The sequence below is a fragment of the Odocoileus virginianus genome, chromosome 22 (assembly GCF_023699985.2).
Source record: "Odocoileus virginianus isolate 20LAN1187 ecotype Illinois chromosome 22, Ovbor_1.2, whole genome shotgun sequence".
Classification (NCBI taxonomy): Eukaryota; Metazoa; Chordata; class Mammalia; order Artiodactyla; family Cervidae; genus Odocoileus; species Odocoileus virginianus.
Genome location: NC_069695.1, coordinates 21,235,324 through 21,249,544, shown reverse-complemented (window position 1 = coordinate 21,249,544; position 14,221 = coordinate 21,235,324). Strand labels below are relative to the sequence as shown.

Below are 14,221 nucleotides of genomic sequence, written 5' to 3'. Positions count from 1 at the left end.
ATGTTTGTATGGGCGTATCCTTTCATTTCGCTTGGGTAAACACGTAGGAGTAGAATGGCTAGTTCATATGTGGCAAGTGCATATTTAACTTTTATGAAACTTAGAAAACGTTTCCTAACGTGGTTCCTACCTGCAGTATATGAGCTGCTTACGTCCTTACTCACAGTTGTATGGTTTTAATTTAGCCATCCTAAGGGTGTGTGGTTCTATCTATTATGATATTAATTTGCAGTTCCCTAATGAGCAAAGGTGTTAAATACCTTTTCATATGTGTTTCTTATCAACCATATATGTTATGTATATGTATTCTCCCAGTCTGTGATTTGCCTTCTCATTTTCTTAATGTGCCTAGTCACTCAGTTGTGTCCAACTCTTTTCGATCCCATGTGTAGCCTGCCAGGCTCCTCTGTCCATGGGTATTCTCCAGGCAAGATTACTGCCCTCCTCCAGGGGATCTTCCCAACCCAGGGACTGAACCCAGGTTTCCTGCATAGTAGGCGGATTCTTTATTATCTGAGTCACCAGGGAAGCCCTATTTTTTTAACGGGCTTTTTTTTTTAAGTTCCCAATCTAGTCTCACATTTATACTTTTTGGGGGGATCTATACTTCATTGCTACTTGGGCTTCTCTCTAGTTACAGCAAATGGGGTCTGCTCTCTAGTTGCAGTTCTGGTACACAGGCTTCTTATTACGGTGGCTTCTCTCGTTGCAGAACACGGGCTCTAGGACAGACAGACCTCAGTAGTTGCTGCGTGAGGACTCAGTAGTTGTGGCTCCCAGATTCTAGAGCACAGGCTCAATAGCTGTGGCACACAGGCTTAGTGGCTGTGCAGCATGTGGGATATTCCCAGACCAGAAATCAAACCTGTGTCTCCTACATTGGCAGGCAGATTCTTCACCACCGAGCCACCAGGGAAACCCGAACAAAAGTTTTAAATTTTGATGAGGCCAAATTTATTGCTTTATATAAACTACTTTGTGCATATCATGTAGTAAGATTTAAGGAATCTTTGCCAAGCCCAAGAAATCTTTGCCAATATCACTGTGATTTACACCTGTGTTTTTTCTAGAAGTTTTATACTTTTGACTACTAAGCCAAAATCTGAATTCAAGTGTGCATTTTTAAAAAGCCACTAAGTTCTTCATATGTACATTAAAATTTGAGGTGCATTTCTTTTTTTAAAAGAGAAAGTCACCACTAGTTAAAAATTATCCGTAACGTGACACTATTCAATAGAAACTCTAGGAATGACAATAAAATTGCACTCCGTTTAACCAAAATGATTACCTCAGCACAATTTGGAACATGCTCAGGAGACAGAAATGATCCCTGTACTTTCATTTTTCACTTAACACTTTTTACCTCACTCTGCATGCTTTCTTCTGAATTCCTAAGGACACACTTCTCTCCAGAACTAACATGATTACAGTACAATAGATATTGTTCCAGTTACAAGTTCCAAGAATCCTGGAGTCAGAAAAGGCTTTATATATACAGGTCAATGAGGAACCCCTCCCATAACATTTCTGTAGATGGTTACCTGGCTCTCGTCTGGTTAGCGAGACGAGTTAGGACTGCTTCCAAATGGTTCATTCCTTTGAAGCATTTAATGACTGAGCATCACTGCTTGCCATAAAGTTCTATCTCATATTGGGCCAAAATCTGCCTTTGTGTAACTTCCTCCAGTTTCGACTTTTTGTCACAGAACAGTTGGGTGGTCATAGTTTCCAGTTCCACTCAGTGACATTGGTTGTCTATTTATTATTATAAATCTTATATTTGATCCTGTGTTTGATGAAGTCAGTCTTTCCCCAATTGTTTTGATCTTTGTTATTTTACCTTGCTTTTGATATTACTATTTTAAGCCTTTCCTCTATAGGAGTATTTTTTCTTTTCTTTCTTTCTTCCTTTTTTTTTTTTTTTTTTTTTTTGGTTTGGACAGGAAACTAGGGTTTATTAGTGGGCTTGAGTAAGGCAGGAACAGTACCAAGGGTCACATGAGTACAGGCGCACCATTTGTCCAGGGGCCATGATTAGTGATTACTTGACCCCCTAGCCGTCCAGGATGAGCCGCTTTTCTGACACATTTTCAAATTCATCCACATGAACCTTAGTAAATCCCCACTTCTTGGAGATGTGGATCTTCTGGCGGCCAGGGAACTTGAACTTGGCCCTGCGGAGGGCCTCAGTCACATGCTTCTTGTTCTGCAGGTTTGTGTGGATGGACATTATGATCTGGCTGGCATGGACCCTGGCCACTTCACCCTGGGTCTTTCCAAAGGCAACACACATACCTTTCTGGAGCCTAGACTGGGACCAGCATGCCAGTTGTGACTGTCCACTGGAAAGGGCTGTCTCCAAGGTCTCTCAGGGCAACCTGTACAGATAACAGATGGCATACACTACCAAGAAGGCTGCTGTCTGCCGCCGTTGCACACCAGGCCCCCATGGGGAACAGAACACAGTCGATTTAACTGGCAGAAAATTATTTTCTTTTTTAATTTTGAAGTAATTTGACTTTTTAAAAGTTGTAAGATGCATACATACAAATAATCCCATTCACACAAATACCATAGCTAATATTTTACTACATTTATTTATCATTCTCTCCCCCTGCCCTCCCTATTTACTTATTTATTTATTTAGCTAGCTCTCTATCTTGACTCTCTTGTAAGTTGCAGACATGATACTCCTTTACCTCTAATGTTTCAGTGCATATTTCCTAAAACCAATGACAATCTCTTATATAACCACAAGGCAATTTCAAAATCAGGAAATTAATATTGATATGTTATTACCTGATCTACAGAACTTACTCAAATTTTTCCAGTTGTCCCAATAATGTCCTTTATTTAGGACTTTTTCTCCTGTTCTAAGATGCAATTCAGAATCACATATTTTTCATTTATTAATAGTTGCTTGATCTATTGAATCTCTTTTACACTGAAAGAGTTCCTCATTCTGTCTTTGACTTTCATGACCTTGACATTTTTGAAGATTCCAGTGATTTAGACTGTTGTTCAATTTTTTCTTAACATGTTCCTGTGATTATATAGGGTATATAGACCTTGAAGGATATGACAGAACTGATGTCACATTCTTCTCAGTACACTGCTTCAAAAGGTACATGATGTTTATGGTTCCATTAATGTTAACTGTTTAATGCCTGAAGAACTATGGGCAGAGGTTCATGACATTGTGCAGGAGGCAGTGATCAAGACCATCCCCAAGAAAAAGAAACGCAAAAAGGCAAAAAGGTTGTCTGAGGAGGCCTTACAAATAGCTGAGGAAAGAGAAGCAAAAGGTAAAGGAGAAAAGGAAAGATTTACCCATTTGAATGCTGAATTCCAAAGAATAGCAAGGAGAGATGAAGCCTTCTTCAGTGATCAATGCAAAGAAATAGAGGAAAACAATAGAATGGGAAAGACTAGAAGTCTCTTCAAGAAAATTAGAGATACCAAGGGAACATTTCATGCAAAGATGGGCCCAATAAAGGAAAGAAATTGTATGGACCTAACAGAAGCAGAAGATACTAAGAAGAGGTGGCAAGCATACACAGAAGAACTATACAAAAAAATCTTCATGACCCAGATAACCATGGATGGTGTGATCACTCACCTAGAGCCAGACATCCTGGAATGTGAAGTCAAGTGGGCCTTAGGAAGCATCACTACAAACAAAGCTAGTGGAGGTGATAGAATTCCAGTTAAGCTATTTCAAATCTTAAAAAATGATGCTGTGAAAGTGCTACACTCAATATGCCAGCACATTTGGAAAACTCAGCAATGGCCACAGGACTGGAAAAGGTCAGTTTTCATTCCAATCCCAAAGAACAGCAATGGCAAAGAATGTTCAGACTACTGCACCATTGTACTCATCTCACACACTAACAAAGTAATGCTCAAAATTCTCCAAGCCAGACTTCAACAGTACATGAACCGTGAACTCCCAGATGGTCAAGCTGGATTTTAAAAAGGCAGAGGAACCAGAGATCAAATTGCCAATATCCATCGGATCATCAAAAAAAGCAAGAGAATTCCAGAATACACATCTACTTCTGTTTTATTGATTACACAAAAGACTTTGACTGTGTAGATCACAACAAATGGTAGAAAATTCTGAAAGAGATGGGCATACCAGACCACCTGACCTGCCTCTTGAGAAATCTGTATGCAGGTCAAGAAGCAACAGTTAGAACTGGACATGGAACAACAGACTGGTTCCAAATAGAGAAAAGAGTACGTCAAGGCTGTATATTGTCACCCTGCTTATTTAACTTATATGCAGAGTACATCATCCAAAATGCCAGGCTGGATGAAGCAGAAGCTGGAATCAAGATTGCCAGGAAAAATATTAATAACCTCAGATATGCAGATGACACTGCCCTTATGGCAGAAAGTGAAGAGGAACGGAAGAACCTCTTGAGGAAAGTGAAAGAGGAGAGTAAAAAAGTTGGCTTAAAGCTCAACATTCAGAAAATTAAGATCATGGCCTCTGGTCCCATCACTTCATGGCAAACAGATGGGGAAACAATGGAAACAGTGACAGATTTTATTTTTGGAGACTCCAAAAATCACCGCAGATGGTGACTGCAGCCATAAAATTAAAAGACACTTGATCCTTTGAAGAAAAGCTATGACCAACCTAGACAGCATATTAAAAAGCAGAGGCATAAAAAATAAATAAATAAATAAATAAAAAGCAGAGACATTATTTTGTCAACAAAGGTCCGTCTAGTCAAAGCTATGGTTTTCCCAGTAGTCATGTATGGATGTGAAAGCTGGACCATAAAGAAAGCTGAATGCAGAAAAATTGATGCTTTTGAACTGTGGTGTTGGAGAAGATGCTTGAGAGTCCCTTGGACTGCAAGGAAATCCAACCAATCCATCCTAAAGGAAACCAGTCCTGAATATTCATTGGAAGGACTGATGCTGAAGCTGAAACTCCAATACTTTGGCCACCTGATGTGAAGAACTGACTCATTGGAAAAGACCCTGATGCTGGGAAAGATTGAAGGAAGAAGGAGAAAGGGACGACAGAGGATGAGATGGCCTGAGTTGGATGGCATCACCAACTTGACTGACGTGAATTTGAGCAAGTTCCGGGAGTTGGTGATGGACAGGGAAGCCTGGCATGCTGCAGTCCATGGAGTCACAGAGTTGGACATGACTGAGCAACTGAACTGAACTGAACTGAATGTTAACTTTAGTCACTTGGTTTGGATGGTATCTGCAAGATTACTCTTTCCCTGTAATTAAGAATTGGGGAGAAGGAACTTCCCTGGTGGTCTAGTTGTTAAGACTGTACTTTCAATGCAAGGGATGTTAGTTCCATCCCTAGTCTGGGAACTGAGATCCCACATGTCATGTAGTGCAGCAAAAAGACAAAAAAGGGGGGAGGGTACTTTCTGTGGACGCTCAGCCATGTCTGACTCTTCGCAACCCCATGGACTGCAGCACACCAGACTTCCCTGTCCTTCACTTTCTCCTGGAATTGAGCTATATAAATATAATGTTTGTCATCAAGCTTTCACTTGATAGATTCAACATCAGTGTGCCCTGAATGAATCATTACTGTGTTGCCAAAGACTGATGTTTTAACAGAGATATAGTTGGCACATAGTTTAAAGTGTACAACATAACGATTCGACATTTGTATGTATTGCAAAATGACCATCACAATGAATCTAGTTAAACATTCATCACCAGAAGTAGTTACAATTTTTTTGTGTGATGAGAACTTTTAATGCCTGCTTTTTTAGAAGCTTTTAAATGTACGATATAGTTTTATAAGCTATAGACACCGTGCTGTAATTAAGCAATTTAAAAAATTTCTAGTTCTAGAAATTTAAAAATGCCAAAAGTAATGTTTAAATTTCTAATTCTATTACTTACTTCTACATTAATTAGTTGATATCCTACTGTAAGAAAGAACTTTGCCTTATCCTCTATTTATTTCTTTAAATCAGTATGAATCCATGGATTCTTAATCAGTGAGTTGTAATTGGTAACTATCATCATTTATTTTGATGTTTAAAATAAACAAAATGACTCATTATCAGAGAAATGAAAATCAAAACCACAATGAGGTACCATTACACGCCAGTCAGGATGGCTGCTATCCAAAAGTCTACAAGCAATAAATGCTGGAGAGGGTGTGGAGAAAAGGGAACCCTCTTACACTGTTGGTGGGAATGCAAACTAGTACAGCCACTATAGAGAACAGTGTGAGATTCCTTAAAAAACTGGAAATAGAATGGCCATATGACCCAGCAATCCCACTTCTGGGCATACACACCGAGGAAACCAGATCTGAAAGAGACACACGTGCACCCCAATGTTCATCGCAGCACTGTTTATAATAGCCAGGACATGGAAGCAACCTAGATGCCCATCAGCAGATAAATGGATAAGGAAGCTGTGGTACATATATACCATGGAATATTACTCAGCCGTTAAAAAGGATTCATTTGAATCAGTTCTAATGAGATGGATGAAACTGGAGCCCATTATACAGAGTGAAGTAAGCCAGAAAGATAAAGAACATTACAGCATACTAACGCATATGTATGGAATTTAGAAAGGTGGTAATGATAACCCTATATGCAAAACAGAAAAAGAGACACAGATGTACAGAACAGACTTTTGGACTCTGTGGGAGAAGGCGAGGGTGGGATGTTTCGAAAGAACAGCATGTATATTATCTATAGTGAAACAGATCACCAGCCCAGGTTGGATGCATGAGACAAGTGCTCGGGCCTGGTGCACTGGGAAGACCCAGAGGAATCGGGTGGAGAGGGAGGTGGGAGGGGGGATCGGGATGGGGAATACATGTAACTCCATGGCTGATTCATGTCAGTGTATGACAAAACCCACTGAAATGTTGTGAAGTAATTCGCCTCCAACTAATAAAAATTTTAAAAAAATAAATAAAAATAAAAAATGGAAAAAAAATAAACAAGATGGACCTTCAGAGGGAGCGGTAGCCAGATCAGTCTTGGTAGGTGGGAGTCTTTGCTTCTGGACCTACACGGAACTCTCAGACTTGACCAGTGGGAGCCCCTGCAGGCTGATTCCTTGTCCTTTTTTGAAATTTCTCCAACACACTTTCAGCATTTCCTTGCTTTCTGGCACAAGAAAATGTTCCAGGTCTGTTCTATACTTTCCCTGCCTACCCTGCAATTAGCCATTCTCTGAAGATGCCAAGTGTGTGTTAGTCAACAATAATATTTGGAAACCAAAACTATCACTGTGTGTGTTGATTGTACCTAAGGTGCCAATACACCTGGGTCATCTCCAAGCACAGAAGTAGAAAATGTAAGTATTTATATACATAAAGACATCTATATTTATATCTGTATCAATATATTAAAAACCAGGAGTTCACACTGATAGCTCCAGTTCCAATACAACACCACACACGTGCTTGATTATGGGAGCCAGAACATAGGTCAAATATTCAAGAATTCATTGGCCTAAGGCGACTTTTCAAGAATGTGGATTTAACCCCCTGGAAAGGACCCCAGGGGATGGGATGAACTCACCACTCTTACGAGGTTGAATAAGACAAAGGCTTTTTCTCAGCAAAGGGGGAGTGCCTAGGTTGCTCTGACAGAGAGTATAGGAAGAAATAGAAAAGTCTTCCCTTGTGTCTGAGTGGTGAAGAACCGACCTGCCAATACAGGAGACATGGGTTCAACCCCTGGTCTGGGAAGATCCCCTGGAGAAGAAAATGGCAACCCACTCCAGTATTCATGCCTGGAGAATTCCACGGACAGAATCCGGAAGCCTGTGAGGTCATTAAGAGCCAGATACAACTTAGCAACTCAACAACAGGAAAGTTGAGGAAAGTGAGCTCGCTGGAATACATAATTTAAGCCAGATGGGCCCCCTGTGTTCCACAGGAGGACCCCAAGGACACCCCATCCGTGGAGGCCATAGGGACCGCCCTGGTGGCAGAGGTAGCTGCATCACTGGGGAGTTCGGTGCTGGCTCCTCTGCAGGCTGGCATGACAGTGAGGGGCAGACAATGAGCTCATGAACATTCATGGGGATAATGGAGCTCCACAGTAACAAAGGCAGGAGGCTGCCCACAGTGCAGAGAAAGTCAGAAAAGCAGTCAAGGAGGCTTAATTTGAAGATGCCGTGGAGCTGGTTAATAGGGATGGTGGTCCTAGAAGCAAAAGAGAAGACTGAAGTTCCATGTAGGTCCAGAAGCAAAGACTCCCACTTACCAAGACTAACCTGGCTACTGCTCCTTCTGAATGTCCGTCTTGTCAGCCACAGAGACCAACACTGTGCCCCTGGTACAGCGCTGTGGCTTGTTTCTGTTCAGTCACTCAGTCACGTCCGACTCCTTCTGACCCCATGGACTGTAGCTCACCAGGTCTTTTCTAGCACTATCGCTAGAGGAGGCCAACTGGCCACTAGGTGGCAAATTGACCAGACGAGGCCCTGTCTGTCCTGGAAGGGCAGCAATTCTCCTTGACCAGAATAGAAACCTATTCTGAGGGAGAGTTTGCCTTTCCTGCCCACGTAGCCTCAACTTGCAGCCCTGTCTGGAGCTTTAGGAATGCTTGACTCACCCATGCAGAGTTCCACACACATAACATCTGATCAATGAAAGAAATGGAGGATTGAGCTCGTGATCATAGAATACACTGGTTTATTTTGGACTGGATTATCCAGGGTACTATTCTTTTCCTTCCTTTCTTTCTTTTTTTTTTTTTTTTCTTCCTTTCTTTCTTTTTTGGCTGCACCCGGCTTTCAGTTGCAGCATGTGAACTCTTTACTTGTGACTTGTGGGATCTAGTTCCCTGACTAGGGATCAAACCTGGGTCCCTTGCTTTGGGAGTAAGGGAGTCTTAGCCAGTGGACCACGAGGGAAGTCCCTTCCAAGGGACTATTCTTCCAAACATGCAACTGAAATGCCAGTTTAGAGGAAGCAGTCTGAAGCAATAAGTCCACAACCTTTAACATACCACATATTTATGGGAATTCTCCAGTGATCCAATGGTTAGGACTCTGAGATTTATTTCACGGTGGTGACTGAGATACGATCCCTAGTTGGGGAACTAAGATCCTGCAAGCCATTTGACCTGGCCAAAAAAAAAAAAAAGAAAAGATGCAACATGTTTATTAAGTCAGAGAGTACTATGTGGAGCCAGTAGGAAGGCTTCACGGGAGTGGGAATCAAGGGGTAGAAGCTAGTGTTTCTCCAGTGGCCATCCCTCCCAGTCACCAACTGGGGACTGTGCTCATCTCAAGCCCTGAACTGCAAGGCTTAAGCTCCCATTTCTAAGGGACACATTCTCCTTGTAGGAGGTATGGTAGTGCCAGATCTTCCCCATGTCTTCAGTGTGGGTGATGATGCCCTGCTCCATGGGGCACTCCAGGGTCTGGACAGTGAGCCTTCCTTGGATCTTGCCCTCCACGTAGCTGTCCTTCTGCCCCATACCCACCGTCTTGGTGTTGGGGCACCAGACGATGGATGGGAACACAGCTAGGGGTATTATCTTCAGCAAAGCCACAGTCGACGACAAGCACATCCATGTCTCCCTGCCTTGTGCCCCTCGGAGCCCACAAGCCAGGGGAGGGGGGGCTGCAGCAAGCCCCCCAGGTTCTCGTGATCCTGTGCCTTCATCATCTACAGTTTCAGCTGGTGGTTTCTCTTTGTTCAAAGAATTCTTTCACATAGTTTGACAGTTCCACATAAAAGGAGCTTTGCCCCCCTCGCTTTTATTCACTTCTAGTTATATTGCACTGTGATCAGAGAATACTGTCTCTACTATTCAGTGTTTGCACTGTACTGAGGTTTTTCTTTCTGGCCTCGTAGTTTTTGTGAATGTTCACAAGCAATTGAAAGGAAAGGGCATTTTCTTTTTTCGGATGTATTATGTGCTATTAATATATCATCAATCAGATCTACCTTATCAATTATGTTATATATAATTCTATATTATACAATTGACAGTCATATTACTAAGGTCTTCATAATTCATTTAACTTTTATGTACTTGATCTCTCACAGACTGAGAAAAAGGAAGGTGAAGTGATTTTTGCCGAGTTCTCAATAGTTAGTGGTAAAATTCATCAGTAAATGATGAAACAGAATTGAGGCAGCATGATGGCCGAACCTCAGCTCTGAACTATTATACCACCTGCCTTCCAGGGACATTCATTAGATTTGTCTCTGTATGGTGTCACTTGGGGTTTAAACCATTTAGTAGGAGACAGAGAGGTGTCCCAAGGGAACAACATGAAAGCAATAGAAAGGGTACAGGAGCTTGTGAAGCAATTTAATAAGGTAGTCGGGAAGTCAGTTTATTCTCCGAGAAGCTGAGTGTATGAATGTAACAAGACTCTCAAAAAAGGAACTGAAACTTAAGGGGATTATAGGCCAGTGGAGTTGCCAAGGGCATGTGTACTTAGCAAGGGTGCGGTGTGGCGGGGCAAGGTGCACGAGGTCAAGTTGGGAATGGTAAGTGGCTAATGTCAAGCAACTGAACAAGTGGGAGACACTCTCCACCAATCATCTGTAAGAGGGTGATCATAGCGCTGGAGGTCCAGTGGCTAAGACTCCTCGCTTCCAATGCAGGGGGCCCGGGTTTGATTCCTAGTCAAGGAGCTAGATCCCACATGCCTCAGTATAGAGTTCTCATGCTGCAGCTAAGACCTGGCACAGCCAACATAAATAAGTAAAAATAAATATTTTTTAAAAAAGAATTCCACATTTTTTTAAAAAGTGGGTGATGATAGAGGGATATTTTATCCCTTGCAGACCTTCCAACCTCCAACTGGGAGGACGATTATCAGCTCTGAAGAAATTCTACCCACCAGAAGAGTGTGGGTTGAGATACAAAGAGGGAAGGTCCCCAGTGGTTTGCCCACAAAAGGGAGGTGACGGTGCCACTGTAGTGGAGGGTGGGGTAATGAACTGCTCTCCACTGGCAGGCTTTCCAACTCCTAAGAAAGGAGAAAGATATCTGTGCTCAAGAAGCTAGTCTTCTACTGGCAGAAATGGGTCTGTCTTAGGAAAGTCTTTCAGTATTAGGTCTACAAGAAGACAGAGCAATGTCATTAGAGGGAAAAATTACTGCCTGCTTATCTTTCAACATCAGTAGAAAGAGCATCAGTTCTTTACAAATCAGAGAATAAGGTAATTGTCCAGGCTCTTAAGGGAAGGTCCTTTGCTCATGAGAGTAGAGAAGGCAAAACTCCATCGGCATGAGGGGAGAGAAACAGAATGGATGTAAAACTCTCAATGTGTAGGAGAGGGACTTCCCTGACGGTCTAGTGACTAAGACTCCACACTCCCAATGCAGGGAACCCGGGTTCAATCTCCAGGTATGAAACCACTTTGGAGTAGGGGAGAGGAGGTTAGGTCTCTTTGATAGAGTTGGTTTTCCAGGCACCTTGTGGGAGGAAGAGTCAATGTTCAAGTTATTTGGATCCTGAGAGGGAATCCCAGATGTGCTGGTCTACTTACACCCTCAGGACTCATTTCTTGGAAGAGTGATTTGGAGAGGTGAAATAGCTGATCATTTGAAACCATCCATTCTGAGACGAGCAAGGAAAGCTTTGGGATTGAATCGGGCCAGCGGAGAAAGGAGTGAGGCTGAAGTGGCTTTAACACATCGAGCAGGAAACCTCAGATGGAAGGTAGTGAGCAAGGAGTAGATACTGAAGGCAGCAAACCCCAAATCCCCCTTTGTGGATGCTCTTAGTCTCTAGGGGAGGAACTTCCCTGGTGGTCCAGTGGCTAAGACTCAGCACTCCCAATGCAGGAGGCCTGGGTTCAATTCCTGGTTAGGAAACTGATTCCACATGCTGCAGCTAAAGATTAGTGCAGAGAAAGGGAACTTGAGAAGTTCCATCAAGTAAATGGGTTTCCCAGGTGGCATTAGTAGTAAAGAACTTGTCTGCTAATGCAGGAGACATAAGAGACAAGGGTTCGATCCCTGGGTTGGGAAGATACCCTGGAGTAGGAAATGGCAACCCACTCCAGCATTCTTGCCTAGAGAATCCCATGGACAGAGGAGCCTAGTGGGCTAGAGTTCATAGGGTCAGAGTCAGACATGACTGAGCAGTTTAGCAAGCACATGTATTGAGTGAATAGGAAAATTTGGCTTCTAGGAAGAGAGAGAGTCAGGTGACCCCAGTTCTATGGGACAGCGCTCCGTTAAAGAAGTTACCAGAGCCAGCCAAAGCCAGGTAAAGCCCACCAACCAAAGAAAAGATCCACAAGCCACACCTCTAGGAAAAGGCTGACTTTACTGAACTCCCTGGTGTGCAAAAGAACTCCCCATGGGATGTCTCAGTAAGACAGAGCAGGGTGTGCACGCTTGTGCCAGTCAATCCTGAGAAAGGATGGCTTGTTAGTCATTTTTCCAACCCCAGTACTGCCTTAAGTGTATTTGGTTAGAGACACTGTCAAAGTCAGTAAGACATTGTCCTGTTGGCCTGACTGTGTCTTGTTCAAAACATTGTCTAACACAGTCTGACTAATAGCAGAGTGGCTTTGCACTTAATCAGGTCCTAAGTGGGTTAGAGGTTGAAGGTTGGAGGAGGTAATTTGGCCGACTAGAAGACCACGGAAAGGCCTCGGCAGCGTTGTGGTTCCAGAAGATAACTCGAGGAAAAATTCACCTGAGCAAAGGAAAGTGGGGAGTTTAGCTTATGTGAAGGAAGGAGGCCACTACGCAGTTATTGGAATACCTGAGATGAACCTCACCTAGAACACCCAGAAACTCTTTCCTGCACTTCCATGGGGATCCTACTCCTTGAGAAGACAGGCTCACAGGGCGAGAACAGCATTATGTTAAGCACGTTCTGTATTTCCCCCTACCTGTTGTAGTTGGCTCTGTGCTGGAATACCTTGAGGAATTTGGCTTTTAGTTGGGAGTAGTTTCTCTCTAAGGCTAGCAAAGTGGAAGACAACACATTACTTGGTATAAACTTCCCTTTGTTCTGCAAAGGCAACAGGGGTTGGAAAGGCTTAGCTTTGCAATGAAAGGCAAACACATTCCAGAAAATGGAAAGGGTTGAGAGACTGTGAATCTGAAAGTCATAAACGCTCAGGGGACTCTGTGAGTATATATGCATGTGAATGTGTGTGCATGCACGCGTGTGTGTGTACACTTGTGATTCTGCTCGACTTCTTTTTTGAGAAGCCTGTTTTTTTTTTTTTAAGCTTTAGAACACAGGAACAGGAGGGACACACCCAACAGCTGAGGAAGCAGGAAACATCTACTCTAAAACTGAAGAACAAAAACATGAAAACTGAGAGCATCTTTTGTGTATTTTTGTGTAATTTGTTCCCACTAAACTTTCCTGAAAAAATTCACACTTTGTGCGTGATTGGGAATGGGAGTGCTTGGATCTCTTTGTGCAATGAATCCAGTGTGATTCAAGCAGTTTCATTTCTGCAAACTTACTGATTGCTTTGGAGAATATTTCTTCTCTGGGTCACATTTCAGAAGCATTAGGAGCTGAGTCCCATGGGGCAGCAGTGGGTCAATTACAGGAGTAATGTTCATCTCAAGCTGGAGGAAGGTCTGTAAAGAACAACTGGCTGGGCTGGACAAAGGTCAATTTGAATTAAGCTATCGATGATAGTGTTTACAACTTAAAAAAAAAATAGACTTGAGGCATGTGAAAAGTACAAGTCGTCCTTGTTTTTCATAATTTATATGCTTACATAAAAGAAAATGAGCTACTTGCTATAACATTTATGTATCTCTAGTGGGGATGTGCGTGCACGCTGTTGCTTCAGTTGTGTCCCACTCTTTGCAACTCCATGGACTATATAGTCCACCAGGCTCCTCCGTCCGCAGGATTCTCCAGGCAAGAATACTGGAGTGGGTTGCCATGCCCTCCTTCAGGGCATCTTCCCAACCTGTGGATCGAACCCACATCTGTCTGTGTCTCCTGCATTGTAGGCAGGTTTCCTGGGAAGCCCCTAGTGCGGATGCTATGTTCTAACTCTCTAACAAGTCAAGTGCCCTGTAGGGGGGGAGGGTGAGCAGCATTCAGCTTTTAGGAAAAAGCTTAGATCTCTTTCAGGAAAGTGAAACCTAGATAGAAAATAGAAACTGTCCATAGGGAAACTTGTGCTTTTCTCCCTGGGCTTTGTTTGGGGACTACATTTGAAATAATGCAGATATGTTCAGGGAACTACTCATTGTTAGGGAAAGCTTTTTCTGCCCTTTTTTGTGTTCTT

The 14,221-nt window shown here is 42.7% G+C and overlaps 1 non-coding gene across 1 annotated transcript; it reads right to left on the bottom strand.

Annotated features, from left to right (window-relative positions):
• Positions 1–2,350: 2,350 nt before the first annotated feature.
• Positions 2,351–2,485, bottom strand: LOC139030502 (small nucleolar RNA SNORA70). The gene has a single exon (XR_011482866.1). It is a non-coding gene; the product is annotated as a small nucleolar RNA SNORA70 (small nucleolar RNA).
• Between the last annotated feature and the right edge of the window lie 11,736 nt (positions 2,486–14,221).